We start from the raw sequence: 25,238 nt of genomic DNA, 5'->3' as shown, positions 1-25,238 counted from the left end.
TCTCTAGGAGCTAATTTCAATTACACATTGGTGGGCGGTAACTTTGGTATGAGTGCCGATCAGAAATATCTGTCAAAAAATGCCACCTTCTGTCTTATTAATGCTGACATAGCAGAAAAGAGATGAAATTTAGGGCAAGTCGGAATTCTTGTCTCATTGTCCTATTTTCAGTAAGAGATGGAATTTAGGGCAACTCAGAATTCTCTCTTCTGCTCTATTTTATTGCATCTATGTTTATTCATATTCAGCAAGAGGAATCCCAATTTTACCCTTTGCTTTCTTCATTTCAAAAAAGGATTTTTCCGAATGAATTTTATTTTTCATTTTAAAATTAATGTATCTAGTCAGAGAAAATAGGAAAATTGTATATATGCAAGACAAAATTTTATTAAAATGGCTCAGTATTCCACTGGCAGAGGAGTAAACTCTGCTTTTGATAAACTTTTGAAGCGTTCCTTTTTGATATGCTTGGTTTTTATGTTCATTTGATTTGGTGTTATCATAACACATGCATAGGTTTGCTTTTGTATATCATTTATTTTTATAACACATATGTTCTTAATTATTATCTTTATGGTAGTATATATTAGATAATTTCTAATCTATTATAGGGATAACAAGTTAATTTTTCTTCTATGTGTTCAAGTATTTATTTATTTATTTTTATTTTGAGGCTATTTGTATTTCAATGATGTATTTCTATTTTTTACTTTCTCCAAGTTTCTGCTAATTCATCAAGATAACCTCCAAAAATAAAATCAAAGTTTAGAAATTTTTCTAGGCTGTTAATATACGACATATTAGAATGCATATATTGGTACCAAATTCAGAGAACAGTAAAAAAAAAAAAAGATTCTGTATTTACATATTCTAACCCACATCTTTGATGAATTTCACCCATATACAATGCTCATTGTCTAGATAACATTTTCTCAAAACGTGATGCATATAGAAATTTCCAACTGTTTAAAATGCAGATTCTGATTTAACAGGTCTGGGGTGAAGCCTGAGAATTTACATTTCTAACAAGCTCTTGAAGTATGACTGACATAAAATACTTAGCCCCACAGTTCCTATGGGAACCCTGGTGAAAATGATTCTTCCATAGGATGTACATACAGGATGTATCAATATATTCCTTTATTTAATCAAGCTTTTAGTAGTCCATCCACTCTGTCAGTGTTCTTAAACTTATTCATTTTTTTATACTGTCACTTTGAATGTTATTCTCTGGAATTAACAGCCATTAGATTTACATATAAACTCCCTTGACTGAATATATTGCGTGCAGATGTATATCATTTTAACAATGTTTCAATTCATACAAGGAATCAGATTTTTTAAATCTGCATGAATTCACATTTATTCAAAAGTGAATAGCATAGTTTGTATTAATTTTTACAATAAACAATTTTTGAAGCTTAAAAATCATTCAGTGTCACTATAAACTCTGAAAGTGACTCTCAAATTATGCAAATCATGGATTTTATACATAAATCAATTAATTCCTTTTTAAAAAAATTTCGCTTGACTTTTCTTCCATGGTTGACACACCGTTAGGCTGTCAGTGTCAGACCAAGTCCTTCTCATAGTGCCATGTCACTTTTCCGTCTCTCCAGTTTCCCTCTTCCACTTACAAGGACCAGTGTGATTACTCTGGGTTCGTGCAGATAATCCAACATAATCTCCCGATTTTAAGATTAGCTGATTAGCAAACTTAATTCCATCTGCTACCTAAATTTCCCTTTTCCACGTAGCCTAACTCTGCAGTTTCTGGGAATTAGCAGTGGGCATCTTTCAGAAGCCATTATTCTGCCTCCCACAGTCTTAATTTATTATCCTTTTATATGAATTGCTAATATTTTTAAAGAGTATGTGTTTCTATGAGTATAAGGAATCTTTTTCCATAATTTAATTTTTTTGCATCATCTTTGACAGGTTTTAATTTCAGGATTATGCTCATTTCATGAAACAAATTTGGTAGTATTTTACCTCCTACATTTTTTTGAACCATTTTGTGTAAGTTTGGCAGTATTTTTTCCTTAAATGTTTGATATAATTTGTGAATGAAAGCATTCTGGACTGGATTTGTGTATGTGTGCACATTTTTAATAGTTCAAAATTTTAATTGTTTAGAGAGCTATTCAAATATTCTCTTTCTTTTTGAGTCACTTTTGGTAAGTTTTGCTTTTTAAGGAATTTTTCCATTTTATCCAAGCTGTTCAATTATCATATAAAACATTTACTCTCATATTTTCTTATTATCTTTAAACTCTCTGCAGGATTTGTAGTGACATCAACTCTTGAAAACCTGTTATCAGTAATCTGCTCTCTCTCTTTCTCTCTCTCTTTCTGATTTTCTTTCTGTTCTAGATCAGTCTTTTTTTTTTTTTTTTTTGAGGAAGATTAGCCCTGAGCTAACTACTGCCAATCCTCCTCTTTTTGCTGAGGAAGACTGGCCCTGAGCTAAGATCCATGCCCATCTTCCTTTATTTTATACATGGGATGCCTACCACAGCATGGCTTTTGCCAAGAGATGCCATGTATGCATCCGGGATCCGAACTAGTGAACCCCGGGCCGCCGAGAAGTGGAACGTGTAACCTTAACCGCTGAGCCACTAGGCCGTCCCCCTTGATCAGTCTTGATAGGGGTTTATTCATTTTATTAAGCTTTTTAAAGAACCAATATGTGGATTTCTGCTCTTTTCTATTGTCATTTCTCTGTTTCATTGATTTCTGTTCTTATGTTTATTAATTTAATTTTCATCTTATCATATAAACATTGAAAACTCTAAATATCTCTAAAAACTCTGCCTTAGCTGCATCCCACAAACATTGAAATCGTGTTTCATTGTCACGATTTTGAAATATTTTCTGATTTCCCTTGCATTTCTGGTTTGACTTTGGGAATATCAGAAATATGTTGCTTAATTTTGAAATAAATGGCAGCTTTTGTAGATATTTACTTTATTTCCAATGTAATTCAATTTTTGTCAGGAAAAGAACACTCGGAATTTATTGAGAGTTCTTTATGGCACTGCTCACTGTGGTGAACATTCATGTCACACTTGAAAATAATGTGTATTCTACAGTTGTGGAAAGTAATTTTCCATACATATCAATTACTTGGAGAAAGAACAGATGAACGTTTTACCATAACACCTCTCAAATTTCTTTTTAGCATGAAGTCATTTTTCCCTCCTTAGAGCTCCACTGAACTTCCCGTAGTAAGAATGTTTCCTAGGACTCACTTTGAGAAGCACTCTCCTAGTCCCAAGAGAAATCCTCCTTTTTCTAGAACTCTCATTCTAGTCACTTCATTGTTCAACGTTTGGGACTCCCTCACATGGTGAGATAGAAAGAGGACACCCATCCAGCAAGAAGGTTGATGAATCAATCTGCACGCATCAAAATTTGCTAAATTTAAACTCCTTCCTTTTTGACATTCCTGGGAATTTCAAGATGACAGATAACAAATTGACTGAAAGTGAAACATCATATAACCAAAGCACGTGTTAAGGTGAAATAAATTATGAAGGTACATATATAAATATAAATGTAGGTAATTTATATTACTTAAAAATACATATCTTTACATATTTTATTTACTATATATGTATATTTCAAAGCGGTTCATAACACTGGCACTTTGCGGTCTGATAACTTGGCATTAGCCTCCTCCCTCAATGTTCAGAAATAAATAGCATGAGATAATAAAAGTGAAAACAACTGTGAATTCAGATGAGATTAATAAATAGCTGTTTTAACCCTAGAGACTCTAGAAAATTTAAAAAATTAAAATAGACTAATCAATTTTGACCTTTCTATTATGTATCACTGCCATTTTCTGCTTTTTTTGTTGGTACTACAGAGAAAAATTATAATTATAATAAATATTATTATTACATTAAATATCCTTTTTTTGAATGACACACTACCTGGGAGCAACAAAAGTTTAATCAATAAACTCCATTAGAATAAAGTATTTTTCTTCTTCAAATAAATGCAAACAAACTTGCATTTGTTAGGGGAAAAAAATACTTTCTGAGTAAATATTCTATATTTTTTTAAGGACTCAAAAACAAGATTTGCACAGAGAATTTATATTATTTTTCCCAGAATCTACTTTAATTTTTTTATATATTTTGAAAATTTGTTGTCATTGTTGTGTACTATCCCATTGTATAAAACATTTTATCCACTATTTGACTATTAACAGAATTTCCCTCATCATATCAGTAAATAAGCGAAATTCAAGAGTTATACAAAACAAATAACAGACTCTGAAATCAGAAGATCAGGTCTAAATCTAATGTCCACAATTTGCACAGGATCTTCCTAGCACCTCATCCATCATACCTATCTCAGAGATTGAGAATGAAAATCCAGCAAGGTAAATCACAAATGGAGAACACTTTAAATTATTAATCATATGCATATTTAGTTACTATTATAATAATTATTATTTTGATAAAATTAGAATAACTGAAGACTTGAACCTTTTTCTGTCTCTAATTTTGCCCTACCTCTTTAATAAAATAAATGAAAATAAATGAATGGTTAAGTAATTTCTAAAAGGGTTAAGTAATTCTCTTTTCTCTGTTTGTTAATATCATACTAAGTTCTCCAAACCATATGATAAATCTTTTCCATTAATGTTTTTACTATAAGTAAATCTTGTAAAAGTTGGATACAAATATGAATTCTCTATTCATTTAGTAATCATTTATTGAGTTCCTACTACATAAGTCCTCTGCTAATATCTATTAGGCACTCAGAATGCATTCAATTTTAATAAAAAAGAAAACTAACTTGTACCTGATATATCACCTTAAAGATCTAGAACAAGACAGAATAGTAGTATTGAAGGTATGGGTTTTGTTGGTAATAGTGAACTCCATCTCTCCTCTCTTCTTTTTATTCCACTCATTGTAAAATGTAACTAATATTAATTTTTGCATTTTCTCATTTTAGGAAGCAGTCCTTAAAGCTTGGGGTAAAATTTAAAGAATAATTAAATCAGAGGCAAAGCCCAAATCTATTTGGATCTAATTTATATAATTTTCCATAACACATACCAGTTCCTAAAGATGAATCTTGATGAAAATCCCAGCTGTGGATTCAGTCTTTTATATACTGAAGGGAGGTAAGAAACTGGAAAGAGGCTCGCATTGGGCTTCCAAAGCAAGAGGCTTCCAAAGGTTTGCATTGGGTCATAAGTAACCTACTTGTTAATTTGAGGAGGGAAAGCAATTCTCCTCCTATGCAGATAATACAAATAAAGTATGAACTGGGCATCCTGAGAAAAAGTATCTATGTCCCTGGGAAATTTCTCTACTTCCCTAGACCTAAAGAAAATAGGTAAAGGAGAGTGAATTGGGCAAAAGGAAAAAAAAAATGCCCCAGAATTAAGGGAAAATAATTCTGTATGAGAATATGCTATGAATAACTTTCTCCTGTATAAGTTAACTTAAGGATGTTTTATGTAATTTAAGTGAGTTAATGGAAGATAAAAAGCTCAGTGTACTCTATGTAAGGATGGCTACAAGCATGGATTCTATATGATAAAGTCAGAGCTGAATTAAATTCATAGCCTATTACTTGCCAGCTTGTGATTTTGAGAAAAATGTTTAGCCTCACCTAGATTTATTTTATTAACTTAAGGTAGAATACTAATGGATATTAATAGAATCTGTCACGTCTGTTATTTTGAAGATTCAACGAGAAAATATATGAGGTGCTTTTCATAGTGTCTGGAAAAAATATATGAGGTGCTTTTCATAGTGTCTGGAATATAGCAAGTGCTTAAAATATGATAACCTTTAGTACTAAAAATGATGATGTATAAAGGGTTATTGCCATCCAAGCTCATTAAATCAGTCATTTCTGCTGGGCTCTTCTCTTTTATTTGAATGAGTATCAGATAGAAGGAGGAAATAGTTAATAACAGTACATTCTTTTTTTTTTAATGGACATCTACTTTAAGTTGGTAACTAAGAGTATATTTCATTCCCTCTCATTTAAAGCTCTCAAAAATCATTTCCAGAGCCCAAAAAGTGATGACTGGTAGTAGCAAGGAGTGTTAAATATCAGTGTGATTTCACTCCCAATTGCCGGTCACTTTTTAAGAAAGATAGTTGATGTGAAAAGTAAAATCTTTCTGAGCATCTCTGGGCCTCAGTTTTCTTAAACACAATATAGAAATAGAAATTAAGTGGCTCAGTATTTTTCCAGTTAAAAGCAACAAAAAACTTAAATTCATACTGTTTAATTTAAAAACAAGAAAAACAGATAATTGAACCCTTAAGAACCTATCTTTTGGGCACACTCTCCACTATTTTGTGCTATTTTATTTTACTATTTTATTTTATTTTCCACTATTTTGAAGCTCAAGTGACTTCTCAAATGGGAAGGCAAAGTGTCATCACTTGATTCCTTTTTATATCATTAAGTCCGGCGATAAAGAAATTTTCTTTCTCCTCAACTTCAGCAAAATTTGCATAAATTTATTTCATTGTCCACTTTGGGACATTGGACCATGCATGAACAAAGTATCCTGATTGGCTAGTCCTGGATGATATCCTTTATCCCATCCCTAGGGCACACATGCACTTACCTAACTAAGATATAAGAGACATTCAAAAATGTACAAAAATCAGTATTTTAAGTGAATCAACTATTAATTAATTTCTGAATACCAGTGAAACTTCGGAAAGCAGAAGGCATTCATCTCCCATAATTAATGAGTAGAAGTGAGCTGAATCAAGTGTCTGTCTTCCAGCTCTTCACAGCTTACAGTTCAACCTCAGCAGTTCATGGTCTGTGGGGAATTGACCATCAGTCTAGTTCTGAAGCTTAGTGCTATGTCACCTGTAATGCCATTATGTGATCACTTCCACTTTCTGCTCAGCTGTAGAGAGATGGGATATAAAAGAAAGTGAGGATAAACCAAATGCAATGGAAGTGGTATTGCCCAAAATTAAGTAGGGGTTGGAGGAAACTACTAAGGGCTGAAGAATGTAGTATTCAGATAATCTGAGACAGGATATGATCCTGCCAGCCTGTTGTCCACACCTAGAATGTATAAAAGAAGTATACCCATTGAAACATAGGTCAGCTTCAGACTTGCCCCTGCCTCATCCCCGGAGTTGAATCAAGACAAGCACTGATCAGCCCTGATGGTGTTTATCCAATGAGAACTGATACAATCACCGCTTGAGACTTGAGGTGGGTTTAGCTGTAGGGAAATAAATCTAACACACACACACACAAACACACACAAACACACACACATACCCACGTTCACATACACTGGCATTATTATATCTATTTACCAGTGCCTACACATTTTGCTATATGAAAAAAAGATGACAGGGTTTTTGAGAGAGAAAATGCTCTCTCATAGGAATATATCTTCACAGGAAGAAGAATTACACAAAGTTTCACACATAGTGATTTCTTAATTATCAATAATTATCGAACACTTACTCTGTGTCAAGCATCGTGACTTTTTGGAAAAGTATTATCTCATTTGGTAGGAAGAGAAGTTGTATCCATAAGAGTTAGAAATACCTGAGATTGAATCCTAGCTCTAACATCTACCGGATATAGGTACTAAAGAAATGCATTTAAATTATCTATTTTTCATAAAAATAGACATAATAATTACCTATCTCTAGGAGTTTTATGAGGATTAAATAGAATAATTTGAGTACTATATTCCATAGAAGTAGTAAGAGTGGATATCCTTGCCGTGTTCCAGGTTTTAGAGAAAAGCTTTCAATTTTTCATTGTTAAGTGCAATCTTCACTGTCGGCTTTCCAAATACAGTTTTTATTGTGTTGAGGTGAATTCCATCTATATCTAAATGGTTGAGAGTTTTTATCATGAAAGGGTGCTGAATTTGGTCAAATTTTTTACATGTATCTGGATGATATTGTGATTTTTATCCTTTATTCTGTTAATATGCCATATCACCTTGATTGATGTGTGTATATTGAACCAGCCTTGCATCTCAGGGATAAGTCCGATTTTATCATGGTTCATGATCATTTTATTGTGCTGTTGAATTTGTTTTGCAAGTATAGCATTGAGGATTTTTGCATCCATGTTTATCAGGGATATTGTCCTATTGTTTTCTTTTCTTGTACTGTCTTGGTCTGGCCTTGGTGTCATGGTAATGCTGATCTCATAAAATAAGTTTGAAAGTATTCCTTCTATTTTTTGGAAGAGCTTAAGAATGGTTCATATTAATTTTTCTTTAAATATTTGGCAGAATTAATCTGTTAAACCATCTGATCCTAGGCCTTTTTGTTGGCAGGTTTTTGGTTACCAATTCAATCCTCTTTGTTTGTTATTGGTCTGTTCAGGTTTTCTATTCCTTCTCAATTCAGTCTTGGTAGGTTGTATTTTAGGCATTTATTCATTTCTTCTAAGTTGTGCAATTTGTTGGCATATAATTATGCATAATAGTTTGTTATGATCTTTATTTCTATAGCATCAGTTGTAATGTCTCCTCTATAATTTCTTATTTTACTTATTTGAGTTGTCTTTTTTTCATAGTTAGCTTAGCTAAAGTTTTATAGATTTTGTTTATCTTTTCAAACAACCAACTCTTAGTTTAGTTGACTTCTATTGTTCTTTTTTAGTTGTTTAAATTTTTTATTGTGATCTAAATAGTTTATAATATTGTGAAATTTCAGTTGTGCATTAATATTTATCAAACACCATATAAATGTGCCCTGGCACCCCTTGTGCCCTCCTGCTACTCACCTCCCCCTGGTAACTGCTAAATTTTTTTCTTTGTCTGTAAGTGTGTTTATATTCCACTTATGAGTGAAATCCTATAGTGTTTATCTTTCTCTGTCTGGCTTATTTCGCTTAACATGATGCCCTCCAGGTCCATCCATGTGGTTGCAAATGGGACCATTATGTCTTTTTTACAGCTGAGTAGTATTCAGTTGTATATATATACCATATCTTCTGTATCCATTCATTAGTTCTTGGGCGCTTGGGTGGCTTCCACATCTTTGCTATTGTGAATAATGCTGCAGCGAACTTAGGGGTGCATAAGTTTCTTTGTATTGTTCATTTCAAGTTCTTTGGATAAATACCCAGTAGTGGGATAGCTGGGTCATATGATAATTCTATTCTTATTTTTTTGAGAAATCTTCATACTGTTTTCCAAAGTGGTTGCACTAGTTTCCATTCCCACCAGCAGGGGATGAGGGTTCCATTTTTCCACAACCTCTCCAACATTTATTATTGTTTCGTCTTGGTGATTTTAGCCATTCTAACGGGCATAAGATGATATCTAAGTTTGGTTTGGTTTTTATCTCCTTGATAATTAGTGATGTTGAGCATGTTTTTGGGTACCTATTGGCCTCTGTATATCTTTTTACGAAAAATGTGTGTTCATATCCTTTGCCCTCTTTTTGATAAGGTTGTTTATCTTTTTTACAGTTCAGTTGTGTGAGTTTTTTATGTATTATGGAGATTAACCCTTTATCAGATATTTGATTTGCAAATATTTTCTCCCAGTTGGTGGGCTGGTTTTCATTTTGATCTTGGTTTCCTTTGCCTGCCAAAAGCTCTTTAGTCTGATGAAGTCCCACTTGTTTATTTTTTCTTTTGTTTCCCTTGTCTGAGTGGATATTGTAGTTAGTTGTGAAGATCCGTTTAAGGCTGATGTCAAAGAGAGTACTGTCTATATTTTCTTTCAGAAGTTTTGTGGTTTCTGGTCTTACTTTCAAGTCTTTGATCTATTTAGAGTATATTTTTGTGTATGGAGAAAAATAATGATCTACTTTCATTCTTTTGCATGTGGCTGTCCAGTTTTCACAGCATCATTTATTGGAGAGGCTTTCCTTTCTCCATTGTATGTTCTTGGCTCCTTTGTCAAAGATTAGTTGTCCATATATGTGTGGTTTTATTTCTGGACTTTCAATTCTGTTTCATTGATCTGTTTGCCTGTTTTTGTACCAGTACTATGCTGTTTGGATTACTATAGCTTTGTAATGTATTTTGAATTCAGGGATTGCAATGCCACCAGCTTTGTTCATGTTTCACAGGATTGCTTTGACTATTCGGGGTCTTTTGTTGCCCCATATGAATTTTAAGATTCTTTGTTCTATTTCTGTGGAGAATGTCACTGGGATTCTGTTGGGATTGCATTGAATCTGTAGATAGCTTTAGGCAGTATGGACATTTTAACTATGTTTATTCTTCCAATCCATGTACATAGAATATCTTTCCATTTCTTTATGTCATTATCGATTTCTTTCAGCAATGTCTTATAGTTTTCCTTGTATAGGTCTTTCACCTCCTTGGTTAAATTTATTCCTAGATATTTTCTTCTTTTTGTTGTGATTGTAAATGGGACTGTATTCTTGAGTTCTTGTTCTGTTAGTTCATTATTAGAGTATAGGAATGCCACTGACTTTGGTATATCATGTCATCTGCAAAGAGTGAGAGTTTCACTTCTTCAGTGCCATTTGGATTCCTTTTATTTCTTTTTCCTGCCTGATTTCTCTGGCCAAAGCCTCTAGTACTATGTTGAATAAGAGTGGTGAGAGTGAGCACCCTTGTCTTGTTCCTGTTCTCAATGGGATGTTTTCAGTTTTTCCCCATTGAGTATGATGTTGGCAGTGTGTTTGTCATATATGGTCTTTATTAAGTTGAGTTATTTTCCTTCTGTACCCATTTTATTGAGAGTTTTTATCATCAATTGATGTTGAGTCTTGTCCAACGCTGTCTCTGCATCTGTCGAGATGATCGTGTGATTTTTGTTTCTCCTTCTGTTGACATGGTGTATCACATTCACTGATTTGCAGATGTTGAACCATCCTTGTGTCCCTGGTATGAATCCCCGTTGATCGTGGTGTATGATCTTTTTAAGGTATTGCTGTATTTGGTTTGCAAATATTCTATTAAGGATTTTTGCATCTATGTTCATGAGCAATATTGGCCTGTAATTTTCCTTCTTTGTGTTGTCCTTGTCTGGTTTTGGGATCAGGGTGAGGTTGGCCTCACAGTATGTGTTAGGAATATTTCCATCTGCCTCAATTTTTTGGAATAGTTTGAGAAGAATAGGTAATAAGTTGTCTTTGAGTATTTGGTAGAATTCTCCAAAGAAGCCATTTGGTCCTGAACTTTGATTTTCGGGGAGGTGTTTGATTACTGTTTCAATCTCTTTACTTTTGATTTGGCTATTCGTATTTTCTATTTCTTCTTGATTCAGTTTTAGGAGGTTGTAAGAGTCTAAGAATTTATCCATTTCTTCTAGATTGTCCAGTTGGTTGACGTATAGTTTTTCATAATATTCTCTTATAATCTTTTGTATTTCTGTGGTATCAGTTGTAATTTCTCTTCTTTCATTTCTAATTTTATGTATTTGAGCCTTTTCTCTTTTTGGCTTCCTTTGTCTGGCTGAGGGTTTCTCAATTTTTATCCTCTCAAAGAACCAGCTCCTTGTTTTGTTGATCCTTTTTACACTATTTTTTGCTGCAATTTCATTTATTTCTGCATTAATTTTTGGCTTTGTGTGTTCTTCTATTTCTAATTCTGTTAGGAGTAGTTTAAGATTATTTATTTGAGCTTTTTCTTGTTTGTTAACACCGGCCTATATTGCCATAAGTTTCCCTCTTAGGACCACTTTTGCTGCATCCCATAAGAGTTGGTATTTTGTGTTTTCATTCTTGTTGTTTCCAAATATATTTTGTTTTCTCCCTTTATTTCTTTGATGATCCATTTGTTGTTCAGTAGCATGTTGTTTAGTCTCCACATTTTTGTTCCTTTTCCATATATTTTCTTCTAGTTGATTTCTTGTTTCATGGCATTATCATCAGAAAAGATAGTAGATATGATTTCAATCTTAAATTTATTGAGGTTTGCCTTATTTCCCAATATATGGTCTATTGTGGAGAATGTTCCATGTACACTTAAGAAGAAAGTATATTCTGCTGGTTTTGGATGAAGTGCTCTCCATATATCTATTAAGTTCATCTGGTCTGGTTTCTCATTTAAGTCCAATATCTTCTTGTTGAATTTTTCTCTGTGTGATCTATCCATTGATGTAAGTGGGGTGTTGAGGTCCCTTACTATTACAGTGTTGTCATTGCTATCTCCTGGTAATAGTTGATTTATGCACTTCAGTGCTCTTGTGTTGGGTGCATACATGTTTATAAGTGTTCTGTATTCTTGGGGAAGGGTCCCTTTTTTCATTATATACTGCCTCTCTTTGTCTCTCTTTACTAGTTTTATAGTCTATTTTGTCTGATATAAGTCTGGGAACATCTGCTTTCTTTTGTTTGCCATTAGCTTGGAGTATTGTCTTTCATCCCTTCACTCTGATCCTATGTTTGTCTCTAGACTTTAGATGCGTTTCCTGGAGGAAGCATATTGTTGGGTCTTGTTCTTTAATCCATCCTGACACTCTGTGTCTTTTGATTGGAGAATAAAATCCATTTACATTTAGAGTGATTATTGATAGATGAGAGCTTAATACTGCAATCTTATTGGATGTTTCCCAGTTCTTCTGCATTTCTTTTGTTTCTTGTCTCATGTATTTTGGATGACCAATTTGATTAGGTAGTTTTCTCTGTTGGTTTTCTTCGTTTTCTCTTTGTTTATCATAAATGTCTCTCTTTTTTTTTTCTTTATTTCATCCATTGTGGTTTTCATCTCTAACAATTCTGATTGCTTCTTCTTTATGGTTTCAATTTCCTTTGTGAAGAAGCTCCTGAATTTGTTAATTTGTCTTTCTGTGTTTCCTCATAACTCGTTGAATTTTTTCATGATAGCTGTTTTGAATTCTTTGTCATTTAGGTTATGGAGTTTGGTTCCTTCAGGGTTGGTTTCTGGGTATTTGCCACTGTCTTTCTGGTCTGGAGCTTTACCATACCTACTCATACTGCTTGATGGGGTAGGTTTTTGATTCCTCATGGTGTTCTTATCAGCTCACAGCTGCCTCATACCACCACAGGATAGGGATCAGGCATTATGTATTCTGGCCCAGCATGAGCAGGGGCTCCACAGCTCCAACCACTGACTGCTTTTCTCTCTGAGTGACTGATCGATGACTGATCTGGAGAACCAGGCAGGGGCAGGGATACTCTCCTTCCCCAGTACTTCCCCCAGCCCCTGCTTGTCTCTCTATATGGAGCTCTCCGCAATTGCTGGCCTGTGCACTTTGTCTTTCTCTGCTGCTGTTGCCAAGCATTATTTCTAGAAGTGTCTGTGAGGATGTTTCCACATGAGATTAGAATTTATTTGGTGGACTCAGTAAAGTAGATTGTCCTCCCCAATGTGAGTGGGCATCATCCAATCGATTGAGGGCCTGAGGAGAACAAAAAGGAGAGGAATGGAAGATTTGTCCTTTTTCTGTCTGCCTGCCGGAAATTTTGCTGCCCTTAAACTGGGATTTATATTATTGGCTCCTCTGGCTCTCAGACATTTTGACTCAGACTGGAATTACACCCCTGGCTTTCCTGGGTCTCTACCTTTCAGATGGCAGATTGTGGGACTTCTCAGACTCCATAATGACTGGAGCCAATTTTTCATTTATATATATATATTTTTCCAATACGGGAATGTATATATATTCTCGTATTGGAAAACCCTGAGTAAATAGAAAACAGAACAAACAATCCAAAAAGTGAAAATAAAAAATATAAAACTAGTGTCCAACAGATAATCTGAAATGAACTCTGTATGAACCAATGGGGATACAGCAATAGTAAATATGTTTTGCTCCATCCATATCAAATCTAGTTCTCCCTCTATCACTACTCTAATTCTTTTTCAATTGAATAAAGCATTTCTTCCAGAAGTCAGCTTTTATATAACCTGCTCATTTTTATAAGCAAACACCTATTGCAATATCTAGCATTTGATGAATATCTTTGGAACATGTATATCATTCTCATTTATGGCAGAAACATGATTCTCTTCCTGTGTAGTAAGTGAAGGAGAAATTGTTGCTGTTTTAAATTCTAGTTGAATTGAAAGAATGCAAGGCCAAAGACAGCCTTTGCTGATAGCCCCATTTCTTCTCTCCAGAAGTATGAAAACCTTAACCTTAGGAAAATCTCTTTGGTTCTCAGACACTTGATTTATATTCAGAAGTTCAAAGTATGAGAACTCTCAGATCTTTTCAAATGCTAAGGACAGAACACTGAATGATAGAACAAAAACTTCCCCCAAAAGATCTCTGTCATAGGATGTTTGGTTTTTAAACATGCCTCACTGCTAAACTTGGATGAATTAAAGTATAAAAGCCAGTGTGATATGAAATGAATCCATACATCACTACTTAGCAACTGGAGCTCTGAGAAGACTGAGACTCCCTTGTAAATGTTAGTTAAATATTCCTGAATAGCTGGCTCCCATCTTCTTCTCACACTGATAATCTCAGTGACATGGTTTGTGTTCATTCCCCTCATTATTCGAGTCCTTCTTTTGCAGCCCCAAAAGCAATGAATAGATCAGGGGTCCAGAGGGATATTGTGTTATCCTTTCAACTCCTGCTAATTTACTGCTGATAATTGACGTCTAAAGGGAGTATGGGAAACAGAATTTAAAAAAGAAAAATCAGTTGACTTTCTAATGATTTCACATTGCAGAGGGTCCCATTTGGTTTAGAACACACTTGACATCCCTATCAAGCGACCTGATCTGAGACTTGTAGTGAAACTTGAAACATGATCAGGTGCACCTGTTTTCTTCCCAGGGAGGAGAATTTGACACAGAGCCAGTGTGATATATAGAAGGGCTGGTGTGGGAAGGGGAGGGATGGAGGGGACAGCACATGTGAAAATACTCCCTCTCGCCCCACGGAAATGGTTCTGTCTCCTGAAATTATCTGATGAAGGGGAAATTGGTGACATTTAATGTTCATAAATAATGTAAGCATCCCATTTCAGGTTGGCAGCATTGTCGCTGGCTGTCAGAATCATTTTGGTATCACCAATTTAATCTTAGGATTTTGTTTCTATTGTTTCTTTTTCAAAAGAGAATGGTAAAATGAAAGAGATACCAACTAGCAAGGCTTTTTTTGGGAAAATCCAGTGCGATATAAAAGATGGGGCATTTAAAAAGCTAGACTCTCAGGAGGCATCTGCTTATTAATGGAATGGTAATGAGTCCACTGGTGCCCAGCCTGAACTGTTGGATCTAAGAAAAGGGATATTTGTCATTCTAGTAAATAATGAAAGGGGACAGAAATGCATAGTAATGTTATCACTTGTTTGTAGACATTGAAAGATTATATCTCAAACAGAATATAGGTGGCAGAGATTGCTCTCTAAAAAGTCCCCTGGGATTAAAATGACAAAGGAACACCTCCAATAGCATTCTGTATTAGCACCAAATAGAATAAACATAGCATTATCTTCATTTTTCTTATTCATTAGTGTTTAAAATTGGAAACCTACTTTCTCTGTTTAAATAGAAGCTTATTCAAATTGAATGTAAACAGAGATCAACATTTTTAAAGTCCAACTTCTGCCCTGTTTCTTCTAGAATATTCATAAATGCTAAGGAGAGTGAATAGCACAATAATGAAATGTAAGCATTTTTCAAAGCCACAGACCACAAGATATTGAGATTATTTTTATTGTTATTTAAAAGTTTCTGAAAGGAATCAGCTCACCTAATGTGCTAACTTAGTAGTTCTCAAATTGTTTTTGAAATTGATATTCAAATCGGAGCAGCTATCAAATAAATCAAATCCATCTTGAAGTATCTTGTTCTTCAGATGCAATGGTAATTTTCAAAATGGATTTTGTAATGTAAAATTTCTACTACCAGTGTCTTTGAGAGACTTTGGACACTTGGACCCTTCCTGATCAAAAAGAATCTTATGAAAACAGTTCCTAGAAAAAGTTCACTTTATCCCCAAGAAAAAGGTATTTGTTATAAACTAACACTTTTCTTGTTGCAACTTCAAGTCAGACAAGAGTACTTGGAAACTTAAAGTCTCAAATATCTCTTAAAAAAAAAAAGGAATAAGGTCCCCACTATGGACACTTTTATCAGAAAGTCAGAATTTCTGGATTAATTTTTGATTAATTCACAGCTTTCATCTCAGGGTGAGACATTCATCCCCAATGCCCTTGGTGATTGGTTGACAAGCAGACAGATGGAAGGAGAAAAAGATTTCTTCACAAAGGAGGTAAAGTAAAAGTCATAAACAATGATTAGAAATGGGAAATGCATTATCTTTCCAAAAGTGCAATTAGCCCATCTATTAGACACAATGCTCAAGTGGGGAACATAAGTCCTGTTCTGATTCCAAGTATCTTAGGAATTGTTTCTCCCAGAAATAGCATGCCATGGTCCAAGATTCATAGAAGATGGATGCTGTGTTCCCATTTTTCATGGAGGAAGAGGTTCCCGCTGTGCAGGTGGAATAGACACAGGTGTGTGTTAGCAAGAACACGGGCCAGGGAGGGAACACGTGGTCCTACTTGACCTTTGAGATTCTAGGCAACTTGGATAATACTAAGTACTCCCTAAGTTGCATGGTGCCCAGAGGAAAATAAAGCTAATCTTCAAAATATCAGAATCTCTGCATTTTTCCAAAGAGGTTAGGACATCCTGGAGAGTATTTTTCACTGTACAACCAAATGAAATCACATTTCCTCTTTTTTTTGAGAAAGCTTTGAAGAGTTTGATGTTGAAGTAGATCAGTCACTGAAGACTGCTGTTTGGAGCCCATTTGGGGGCACAGGAAGCTGGGAAGTCATCTGTGTCTGCTCCCACCTCCTCAGCCTCATCTGTGCAGTGCTGTGTTTTTTGGTTTTAGTGATTAGTCATGCATATAAATTGCCAATTAGATTAAGGTTCTGTGGCTAGAAACAAAACAGAATTTTAAATTTACCAAACTAAATGGTGTCAGATTGTATCACTTGGTCTCCTATTTTTAGTTGCAGGTACTATGAAGGCTCAAATGCTATGAGTGTATATAAATAATACCTTTATTAGTTAGGGTTCTCCAGAGAAGGAAAACCAATATGAGATAGAGGATAGACAAATAGATAGATGGATAGATAAATAGATAGATATAGGTATAGATACAGATAAGAGGAAATTTGTTACCATAGGAAATGGCTCACACAGTTACATAAGCCAAGTCCCACAATCTGCCATCTGCAAGCTGGAGAACCAGGAAAACCAGTAGTATAATTCAGTCCGAGTCCAAAAACGTGAGAACCAGAGGAGCTGATGGTGTAAGTACCAGAGTCCAAAGCCCCAGGAACCAGCAGCTCCAGTGTCTGAGGACAGGATAAGATTGCCATGTCAAAAGAGAGAAAGACTATCTCCTTCCTTCACCTCTTTGTTCCATTCAGGCCCCAAAGGATTGGATGATGCCTGCCCACAGTGGCAAGGAAAGATCTATTTACTCAGTGTACTGAATTAAATGCTAATCTCTTCCAGAAACACCCTCACAGACACACACAAAAGTAATGTCTTACCAGCTATCTGGTGTCCCTTAGGCCAGTCAAGTTGACACATAAAATTAACCATCACAACACCTCTAAAAAAAAAACGGAAAGAAAGATAAAAAGTAAAAGGGTAATCTCTCTTTTTCTTTCTCTCTCTCACCACACACGCGCACACACACACACACACACACACACACACACACACAGGCTCATTGAATTTTTCCATATAGAGATAAAAAAGTACTAAAACCCCTCAGTACTGACAGGGTCTGGCACCCCTTCTGACTTCACCCCAAAATGGAGTCATTCACCTCCTTCTTGCGTTTCCTTTTCGGTTTCTCCTTCTGTTTCTTTTCTTCTTTCTTCCAATTTCCCTCATGTTTTGCTTTGAGTTTCCCTTCTGTTTTTCCTTCCAGACACATAATACTGAATTTGATCTGTTAATTCTTTATAAACTTTGGGATTATCTGTTTATGAGTTTACTATTATTAATTTATTCCTTTTATGAAGTTACTAGAAAAAGAAGAGAATATAAAGTTATTAAATCTGCCTAAAAATGCCAGTTTGACCCTACTGTGCTCTGTTATCTGGTTCAAATTACTTTTTCTTTCTTAGATTCATTTCCCTCATGTGTAGTTAGAAAGATCTGCATTGATATCTCTGCCTGGAAAGACCTCCTAGATATTTCCACGATTCTCCTCCATTAATATAGCAGCTACATAATAACAGGAACTTTATATAACTTGTTTACTGCTTACATTAGCTATTTATTCTTATATAACAAATTACCTCAAAATTCAGTGGCCTAAAACACCATTTATTGTATCAGAGTTTCTGTTGGTCAAATATCCAGGAACAGTTCAACTGGGTCCTTTAATTCAGAGTCTTTGACAAGGATGCAATTAAGTGTTTCATCTGAAGGCACAACTGGGGAAGGATCTTCTAAATTCACCCAAGTGACTGTTGGCAGGATTGTTTCCTTGCAGATTGTTGGTCTGAGGGTCTCAGTTTCTCACAAGCTGTTTATCAGAGGCTGTCACCAGTCCCTTGACATGGGGGCCATGTTGTAGATCAGTTCAAATATGTCAGCTTGTTTAATCAGAACAAGCATGTCAGAAAAGCCAGAAAGAGAGTTCTAACAAACTAGAACTCAATATTTTTTTACTTAATCCCAGAAGACATGGCTCATTACTTTCATCATACTCTATTTGATTGAAACCATTTGCTAGGTCCAGCAAATACTTTGGGGATGGGAAGGGATTACACGGTGTGAATGCCAGATTTGGGCATTACCAGAAGCTGTGTCATAAGATGCCTATTATACCTGCAGATCCTGAGTCAGAATTTGTACTCCCAAAATATTCGCTAAACTGCAAAGCCAATAATAGATTTTTTTTAAAAAAAAAAGAAATATGATGCCTGTGAAACCCAAATCTAATATTCCCAGTGAGTTGATTTCAGGTCCAGATAGCTTTCAAAAAATCCCATGTAACTTCATGTTGACATTGAGCAAGTTCTATGTGTCTTCTGTGAGCCAGACATGCTTATTATTTGCGCATTGAGCATTGAAGCATTAAGGAGGCGTATCTACCATGACTAATTCATCACAGAGACAGTTATTTCTTTAAAGCGTAACACTTACTCAACAATTGTTTGCAAGCTTTTTGTATTCCAGAAAATGCATTATATTTGTTACCCAATGTATAATTTAAGTTCTATATTAGGTTTCTCAGGCAATTATTATTCCCAAGTTGTAAAGACACTGAGACTCAAATATGTTAGTTGAGTCATACAGCTAAAATGTGCTAAAGCCAAGACTCTCAAAATGTTGCTCCATCAATGTTAATTTCCTTTTTGACATTTGGCTATGGGCATACAAAATGTTAACTTTTGAGGAAAATGGGTGAAAGTTATATAGAAAATCTTTGTACTATTTCTGCAACGTTCTTGGAAGCCTAAAATCATTTCAATATGAAAAGTCAAAAAATAAAAATAAATAAAATAAAATAGCCCACCCTCCCTCCAAAAAATGATGCTTCTCTTTGGTCTTCCTATAGAAAAAAGTGTAAGGACTGTGGGTTGGCATAGAAGCCCCAGTATAGAAGGCTCTACAGAACTTTCAGGCCCATCCTTACATAGTCCACTCTATATCCCTACACAGTTCTTACAGTTGCTAGTAGGCCCTACATCCTTGATGTTGTGCTTTTCTTTCTGGGCAGAATTTCCTCCCCATCGTTATAATGGAGCAAACTCCTACTCGTCTGTAAAGCCAAAGATCATATATTCCTCCAGCTCCAGCAATTTCTTCCTGAACACTTCAGGTAGAATTAAGCATTTACTAGTGGATCTTCCTTACTTTTTGCCCTTTCTCTCATTTAGAGCAAATGTCTCTGACATGTCTTTGTAATGATGCTTGAACCCAAAAACTATGTGACTCTAACCAAGGCAGAGATTATATTCTTTTTTTTTTTTTTTTAAAGATTTTATTTTTTTCCTTTTTCTCCCCAAAGCCCCCCGGTACATAGTTGTATATTCTTTGTTGTGGGTCCTTCTAGTTGTGGCATGTGGGACGCTGCCCCAGCATGGTTTGATGAGCAGTGCTATGTCCGCGCCCAGGACCCGAACCAACGAAACACTGGGCCGCCTGCAGCGGAGCGCACGAACCTAACCACTCAGCCACGGGGCCAGCCCAAGGCAGAGATTATATTCTTATCCCCCCCACCCCCAGGTACACAATACTTGAAGCATACAACATGCTTCATAAATGTCCTAAGGAATAGATTTCAAGGTACCAGTCAGTAAAATGAAGTTTTCACTTAGTAGGGATATTTATTATTTCCAATATATCTAGGCTTTATATGCATGATAAATTCACCAGTTGACTAAGAGGTAGGTGCCATTGTTATCTCCATTTTACAGATGGGCACACAGAATTAAAAAGGAGTCAAGTGGGGATTTGAATCTAGATTTTCTGATAAGGGGCTGTCACCTTAATCATATTTGCGTCTATGAAATCACCTCTAATGCAATCTTCACTTATCCTAGTCCTGGCATCTGTTAGAGCCATGCAACAGCCGTCTATCATGCATTCCCCTGGTCACATTTCTTTTAGAAAGAGATAAAGCACTTCTATCATTTCTATTGTTCTCCGGCTGACCACATATTTTCGAAAATAATAAACCTATTTCAAATTCTTCCAAGAATAAAAGGTCTCTGGCATAAAGCATACATTCTTATCCTTCATATTCTTAAAAATAGTTGTTTGGTTGTTCTTTTCCTTTACTAGATCTGCCCATTGTTATTTTTTTCCTAAGCTCTTAGCATCAGAGGGTAACCTTAAATGAATGACATTTTCAAGTGCTTTATATTCTAGGCTTTAGGATCAGATGTTGCCATTTTCAGAGACAGCTGTAGCTCCACTCACAAAAGGCCAAGTATCTTATAAAAGAAGGAGGCATTGTAAAGTAAGCTGTTCAAAGCCATATGCCTGATTCTTTTCGGGTGCAATAGGAACAGGCCCTATTCAGGCACCTCTCTATGTTGGGGGCTGCTTACTCGCTGGTCCTACTCAAGAGATCATTTCCGTACAGTTCATCTATTAAGCATTTCCTATGTGCCAGATATTGTATTGAGAACTGGACTTACAAACATAATGTGACAGTCTGCCCTTTGTCCCTTAGGATATTGGTAATCCTATGGAACAGCTTAAATGCCACCCATTTTTTTTTTAATTCCAGAAACTTCTCTTTGTAATCTAGTTTCACCAAAGTTCGTATTACATTTTTTGTTGATTTTCTCTTCTGCCTCTTCTGTTAGTTCTGCATCAGTGGGAACACCTGGTCTAGTTGTTCAGCTTGATCTTCCCATCTCATCTTAAGCACAGAGTTCTGCACAATTTCTTGATCCTATTCTGTGCCCCACAGTGGTACGCTGGAGCAGGCTGTGAGGTTTATTTCAACTACTCAATGTGTGCACAACATACACACAGACATATGTACACACAATTGATTCTAGCTTTATAAACCTAGGAGGTTGCATTGTACTCTCTTTGTCCTAGAAGGTGGTTTTGTTATCAGGACATAACTTTGGTCTTCACCAAAAGATTTTGGAGAGATGTTTTAGAAACACAGAAACAGATCAGATATGTGTTTTCCTCTTTAACCCTACATTCCTGGACAATGTTAACCCTCCATCCTATGTACTTGAACATCAAATAATGTGGCAATGGCCAGCAACCAATCAGGAATTTTATTACTACCTTGTGTACTAGGAAAGGAACTACAAAACAAAAGAGTGCTAGAGGTCATATTGAGTGGCAGGCTTCCATGTCGGGAGCAATCATATAGTCAACTCAAAGGTAATGTTTGAGTCCTGAGGGACTTGTCACCATAAGAGATGCACAGCTTCAGATTGATTTTGTTGTGTGGATGGAAAGCATGTATGATATGGCATTGGCAACTGTGCAGCAATACAAGTGGAGGGGATGTGTCCACCATGTGGTTTATGTCAAAGGATTGTTTAAAATCCTAATGTGGGCCACACTCTTGTACTCTCATGATAGGAATTAGTCAAGGAAGGCTGTATTGACAAAAAAAATCTTTTTGGGATCAGGGATGGTTTTAACTACATCCTATGCTGATCTTACACATGCATTTCTAAATACTTGTTGAAAAGGGACTATGTGCTGGGATACAATGTGAATACACATACAATCACTACGAACATACTTTCTGCTGTATCATGGAGCTTACAGTGTAGTTTAAGAGACAGATGATTACAAGTATACAAGAAAAAACACTTACAAACTATGAAAATTACTGTGAATGAAAAAAAGAGGAGATTAACATAGAATTTTCAGGAGACTTTCTTTAGATGGAGTGATCTCTGATGGTTTTACTAAGGAATCAATATTTAAACTGATGTATGAATGGTGAGATTGAGCTGGACAAAATACAACACCACCCAGGCAAAAGATACAGTGTGTGCAGAGGCCCCATAGTGAAAAATGATTATGGCTTGTCATTGGAACTAGAAGGAGGCCTATTTAGTGTTTAGTGACCATATCAGTGGATGGATATGATATCAGGTCAGGGAACCTAAAAAGAAACCATTCCTTCAGATCCTAGTAAGGAATTGGGATACATTTAAAATGAATTAGAAACTTCTGAATAATCTTTAAGTATTTAATAGATATAACATAACTTACTTTAAACAACAATATGTTATTGTCAAGTGTAAACCATGCATCAGGGCCAAGGAAGGGGCAAGGTGGCAAGAAGAGCAATTAGCAGACAGTCTTAGATTGGGTTCCCCAGAAAGCAGACTCCAGGACAAAGACTACCGTACAGGAAATTAATGAGGAAGTGCCTTTAGGATCAAAATCTATGAAGGGGAGGGAAAAGATATAGGGTTGTACAAAAGGATAATTTATTCTGTGATGCAGTCTAAATGGAAGCTTCAGACAATAGATGGGGAATATTGAAGTTCAGATGACCATTCAGTGTTATTCCAAGTTGAAGCACGAAGGCCAGTTATTTCTACCCCTGTTGGATCATTCATTGAATGTGAGCTGCTCCAGGAAAGATTGTGAACTCGGGAGAGGGAACTGTCTTCAATGGAGGTAATTCACACAGGGACTAACCTAAGGACTATCTGCCAACAGCACTCTTAGACACTGGGATAATGATTCCTTTTGTCCCAAAGGGAAAACTAGCAGATTCACTACGATTCACCTTAGTGTCACTTAAACCCCCTTCTGAGAGAATCTAGTTCCAAGAGTACCTCATTCAGGATTCTGATTGACCTCTCTTCCATCTTATGATGACTTGCTACTGGACCAGCCAGACTATATTACTTGGTGGATCTCACAGTACCCAGCTAGTGATAAGCACGTCTAGTTTTATGGTAATGATGTCCCATATGGTAACTGGGACATTGTCAGGTGTTCTGTCTCGACCAGAGCCGAGTAGAATACTTGGAGCTGATTTTCAAAATGTGTATACTTTTGCATTGCAGATGGGATGGATTTGCTCCAGAATTTGAGGGGTCTGAATTGTGATTCTCCCAATGGGTCTATCCATAAGTTCCCTCTACCATCTTATGCTGCCACTGATATCTCTAATAACATAAGGCCTAACAGAAGAAAGAGTCCAAGATGCAGAGCCATAACCTTGACTCACTGGAAAGCTTTTTCCTCCTCTAGACCAAACTCAAATCTATTAGCCTTTTCTGTCACTTGGTATATGGTTTGAAGTAGTTTGCCCAGGTATAAAGTAAGCTACTTCCAGAAGCTTTAGAGGCATTTACACATTGGGCTTCCTTCTTCCTGATGGGAGAAGCAAGATGCAATAAATTTTTATTTATTTTTGAGAGGATGTCCAGGCATGCTCCAGATCATTATACACCTGATTTTTTAATAATATGGTAGGACTCAGAATATTCGTAGGGTTTACATCTTGCCTGATAGATAGTGCATGCCTTACTAAAGTGTCCCATGCACAAGCCATTTCTTGCTCTTTGGTCTGATTAGCACGACATGATCAATTTATTGGTTCACTGTGTTGTTTTATAGATAATATAGGTATAGCTGTTTTCTAGCTAACCCTGGTCCATTTAGATTTCATTATTACAAAGGTTAGAGTAGTTAACATATCTCAAGATGTAAATGTGTACTCTTCATTCTAAGGAAATTTGAACTGTGTCTGATCAATTTTTCCGATAAAGGGAAAAATGATACACATTTTCCAGATCAATGGCTGCATACCATGGACCTGAAATCATGTTAATCTGCTCTAGCAAGAACACCACATCTGGCACAGCAGTTGCAACTTTGGCTGGTATTCTGCTAAGTTTGTGTTAGTTCACTGTCATCTCCTAAGCATTTTAAGAGGCCAGGCTGGTGATTTAAATGAAGATAGCTTATCTTCTCTCCTGCATCAGTTTGCTTCTTAAGGGTGGCCCTAATTTCTGTCCCTGTCCACCCAGAATGTGATATTGTTTCAGACCTTCAATCCTGATTGGGAAGGGGGACAGCTTTAGAGGCTTCTACTTGGATTGGCCCACTATGATGTCTCCCATCACACCTTCCAGGGGTGGCTGTGCTAACTACAAGCTATGCCTCTTCTAATTATACCCTCAAGAATGAGGGAAATGCCCATCAGGTAAGTACGTGGACCCACTAGACTCACAGCAACCAGACCTTGACCAGGACTCCATTTATTGCCTGGTCCTCGTACGCCCAAATCAAACAGGTGAGACATGACGCTGCTTCAGATATCCAGATATCAATGCCATTTCGGACCCTGTGTTAACAGTCCTCAAAATGTCGAGGTATTCCCCTGTCTCTAGTGTATAACTACCCAGGAAAATGGCAGCAGATCCCTTAGTGGAGGGAACGCCAAAAGTATTGCCATGTGCTCTTATTGTAGGATTGCTCCTCTCCTATATCTGGCCTCGTTTTCAATGAATTCCATGTATAAAAACTGGCTCAGCTATAGTGACTGAGCAAAGAATCATGACTTTTTATTGGAGCAACTGCCCTCCTCCTTCTCATCCTCCATCCCTTGACTTATTTTGTAAAGATTTCTTTTGATTATACAGCCATGATGGCTGCCATCTGTGTCCCCCCATGGAACACCATGTTCTGTTAATCAGGTCTCTGACTCTCTGTCGATCACTTACCTCCTCTGGATGCCATATTAACCTTGCTACTCATTGCAGTAATTAGATCGGGACTTTTCTAGCTTCCTACTCTCTCTTATCCCTTGCTATCAGTAAACTCAGTTCTGCAATAGA

Source organism: Equus asinus, chromosome 28 (genome assembly GCF_041296235.1).
Source record: "Equus asinus isolate D_3611 breed Donkey chromosome 28, EquAss-T2T_v2, whole genome shotgun sequence".
NCBI classification, from domain to species: Eukaryota; Metazoa; Chordata; class Mammalia; order Perissodactyla; family Equidae; genus Equus; species Equus asinus.
Note: the sequence above shows the minus strand (reverse complement) of the source record.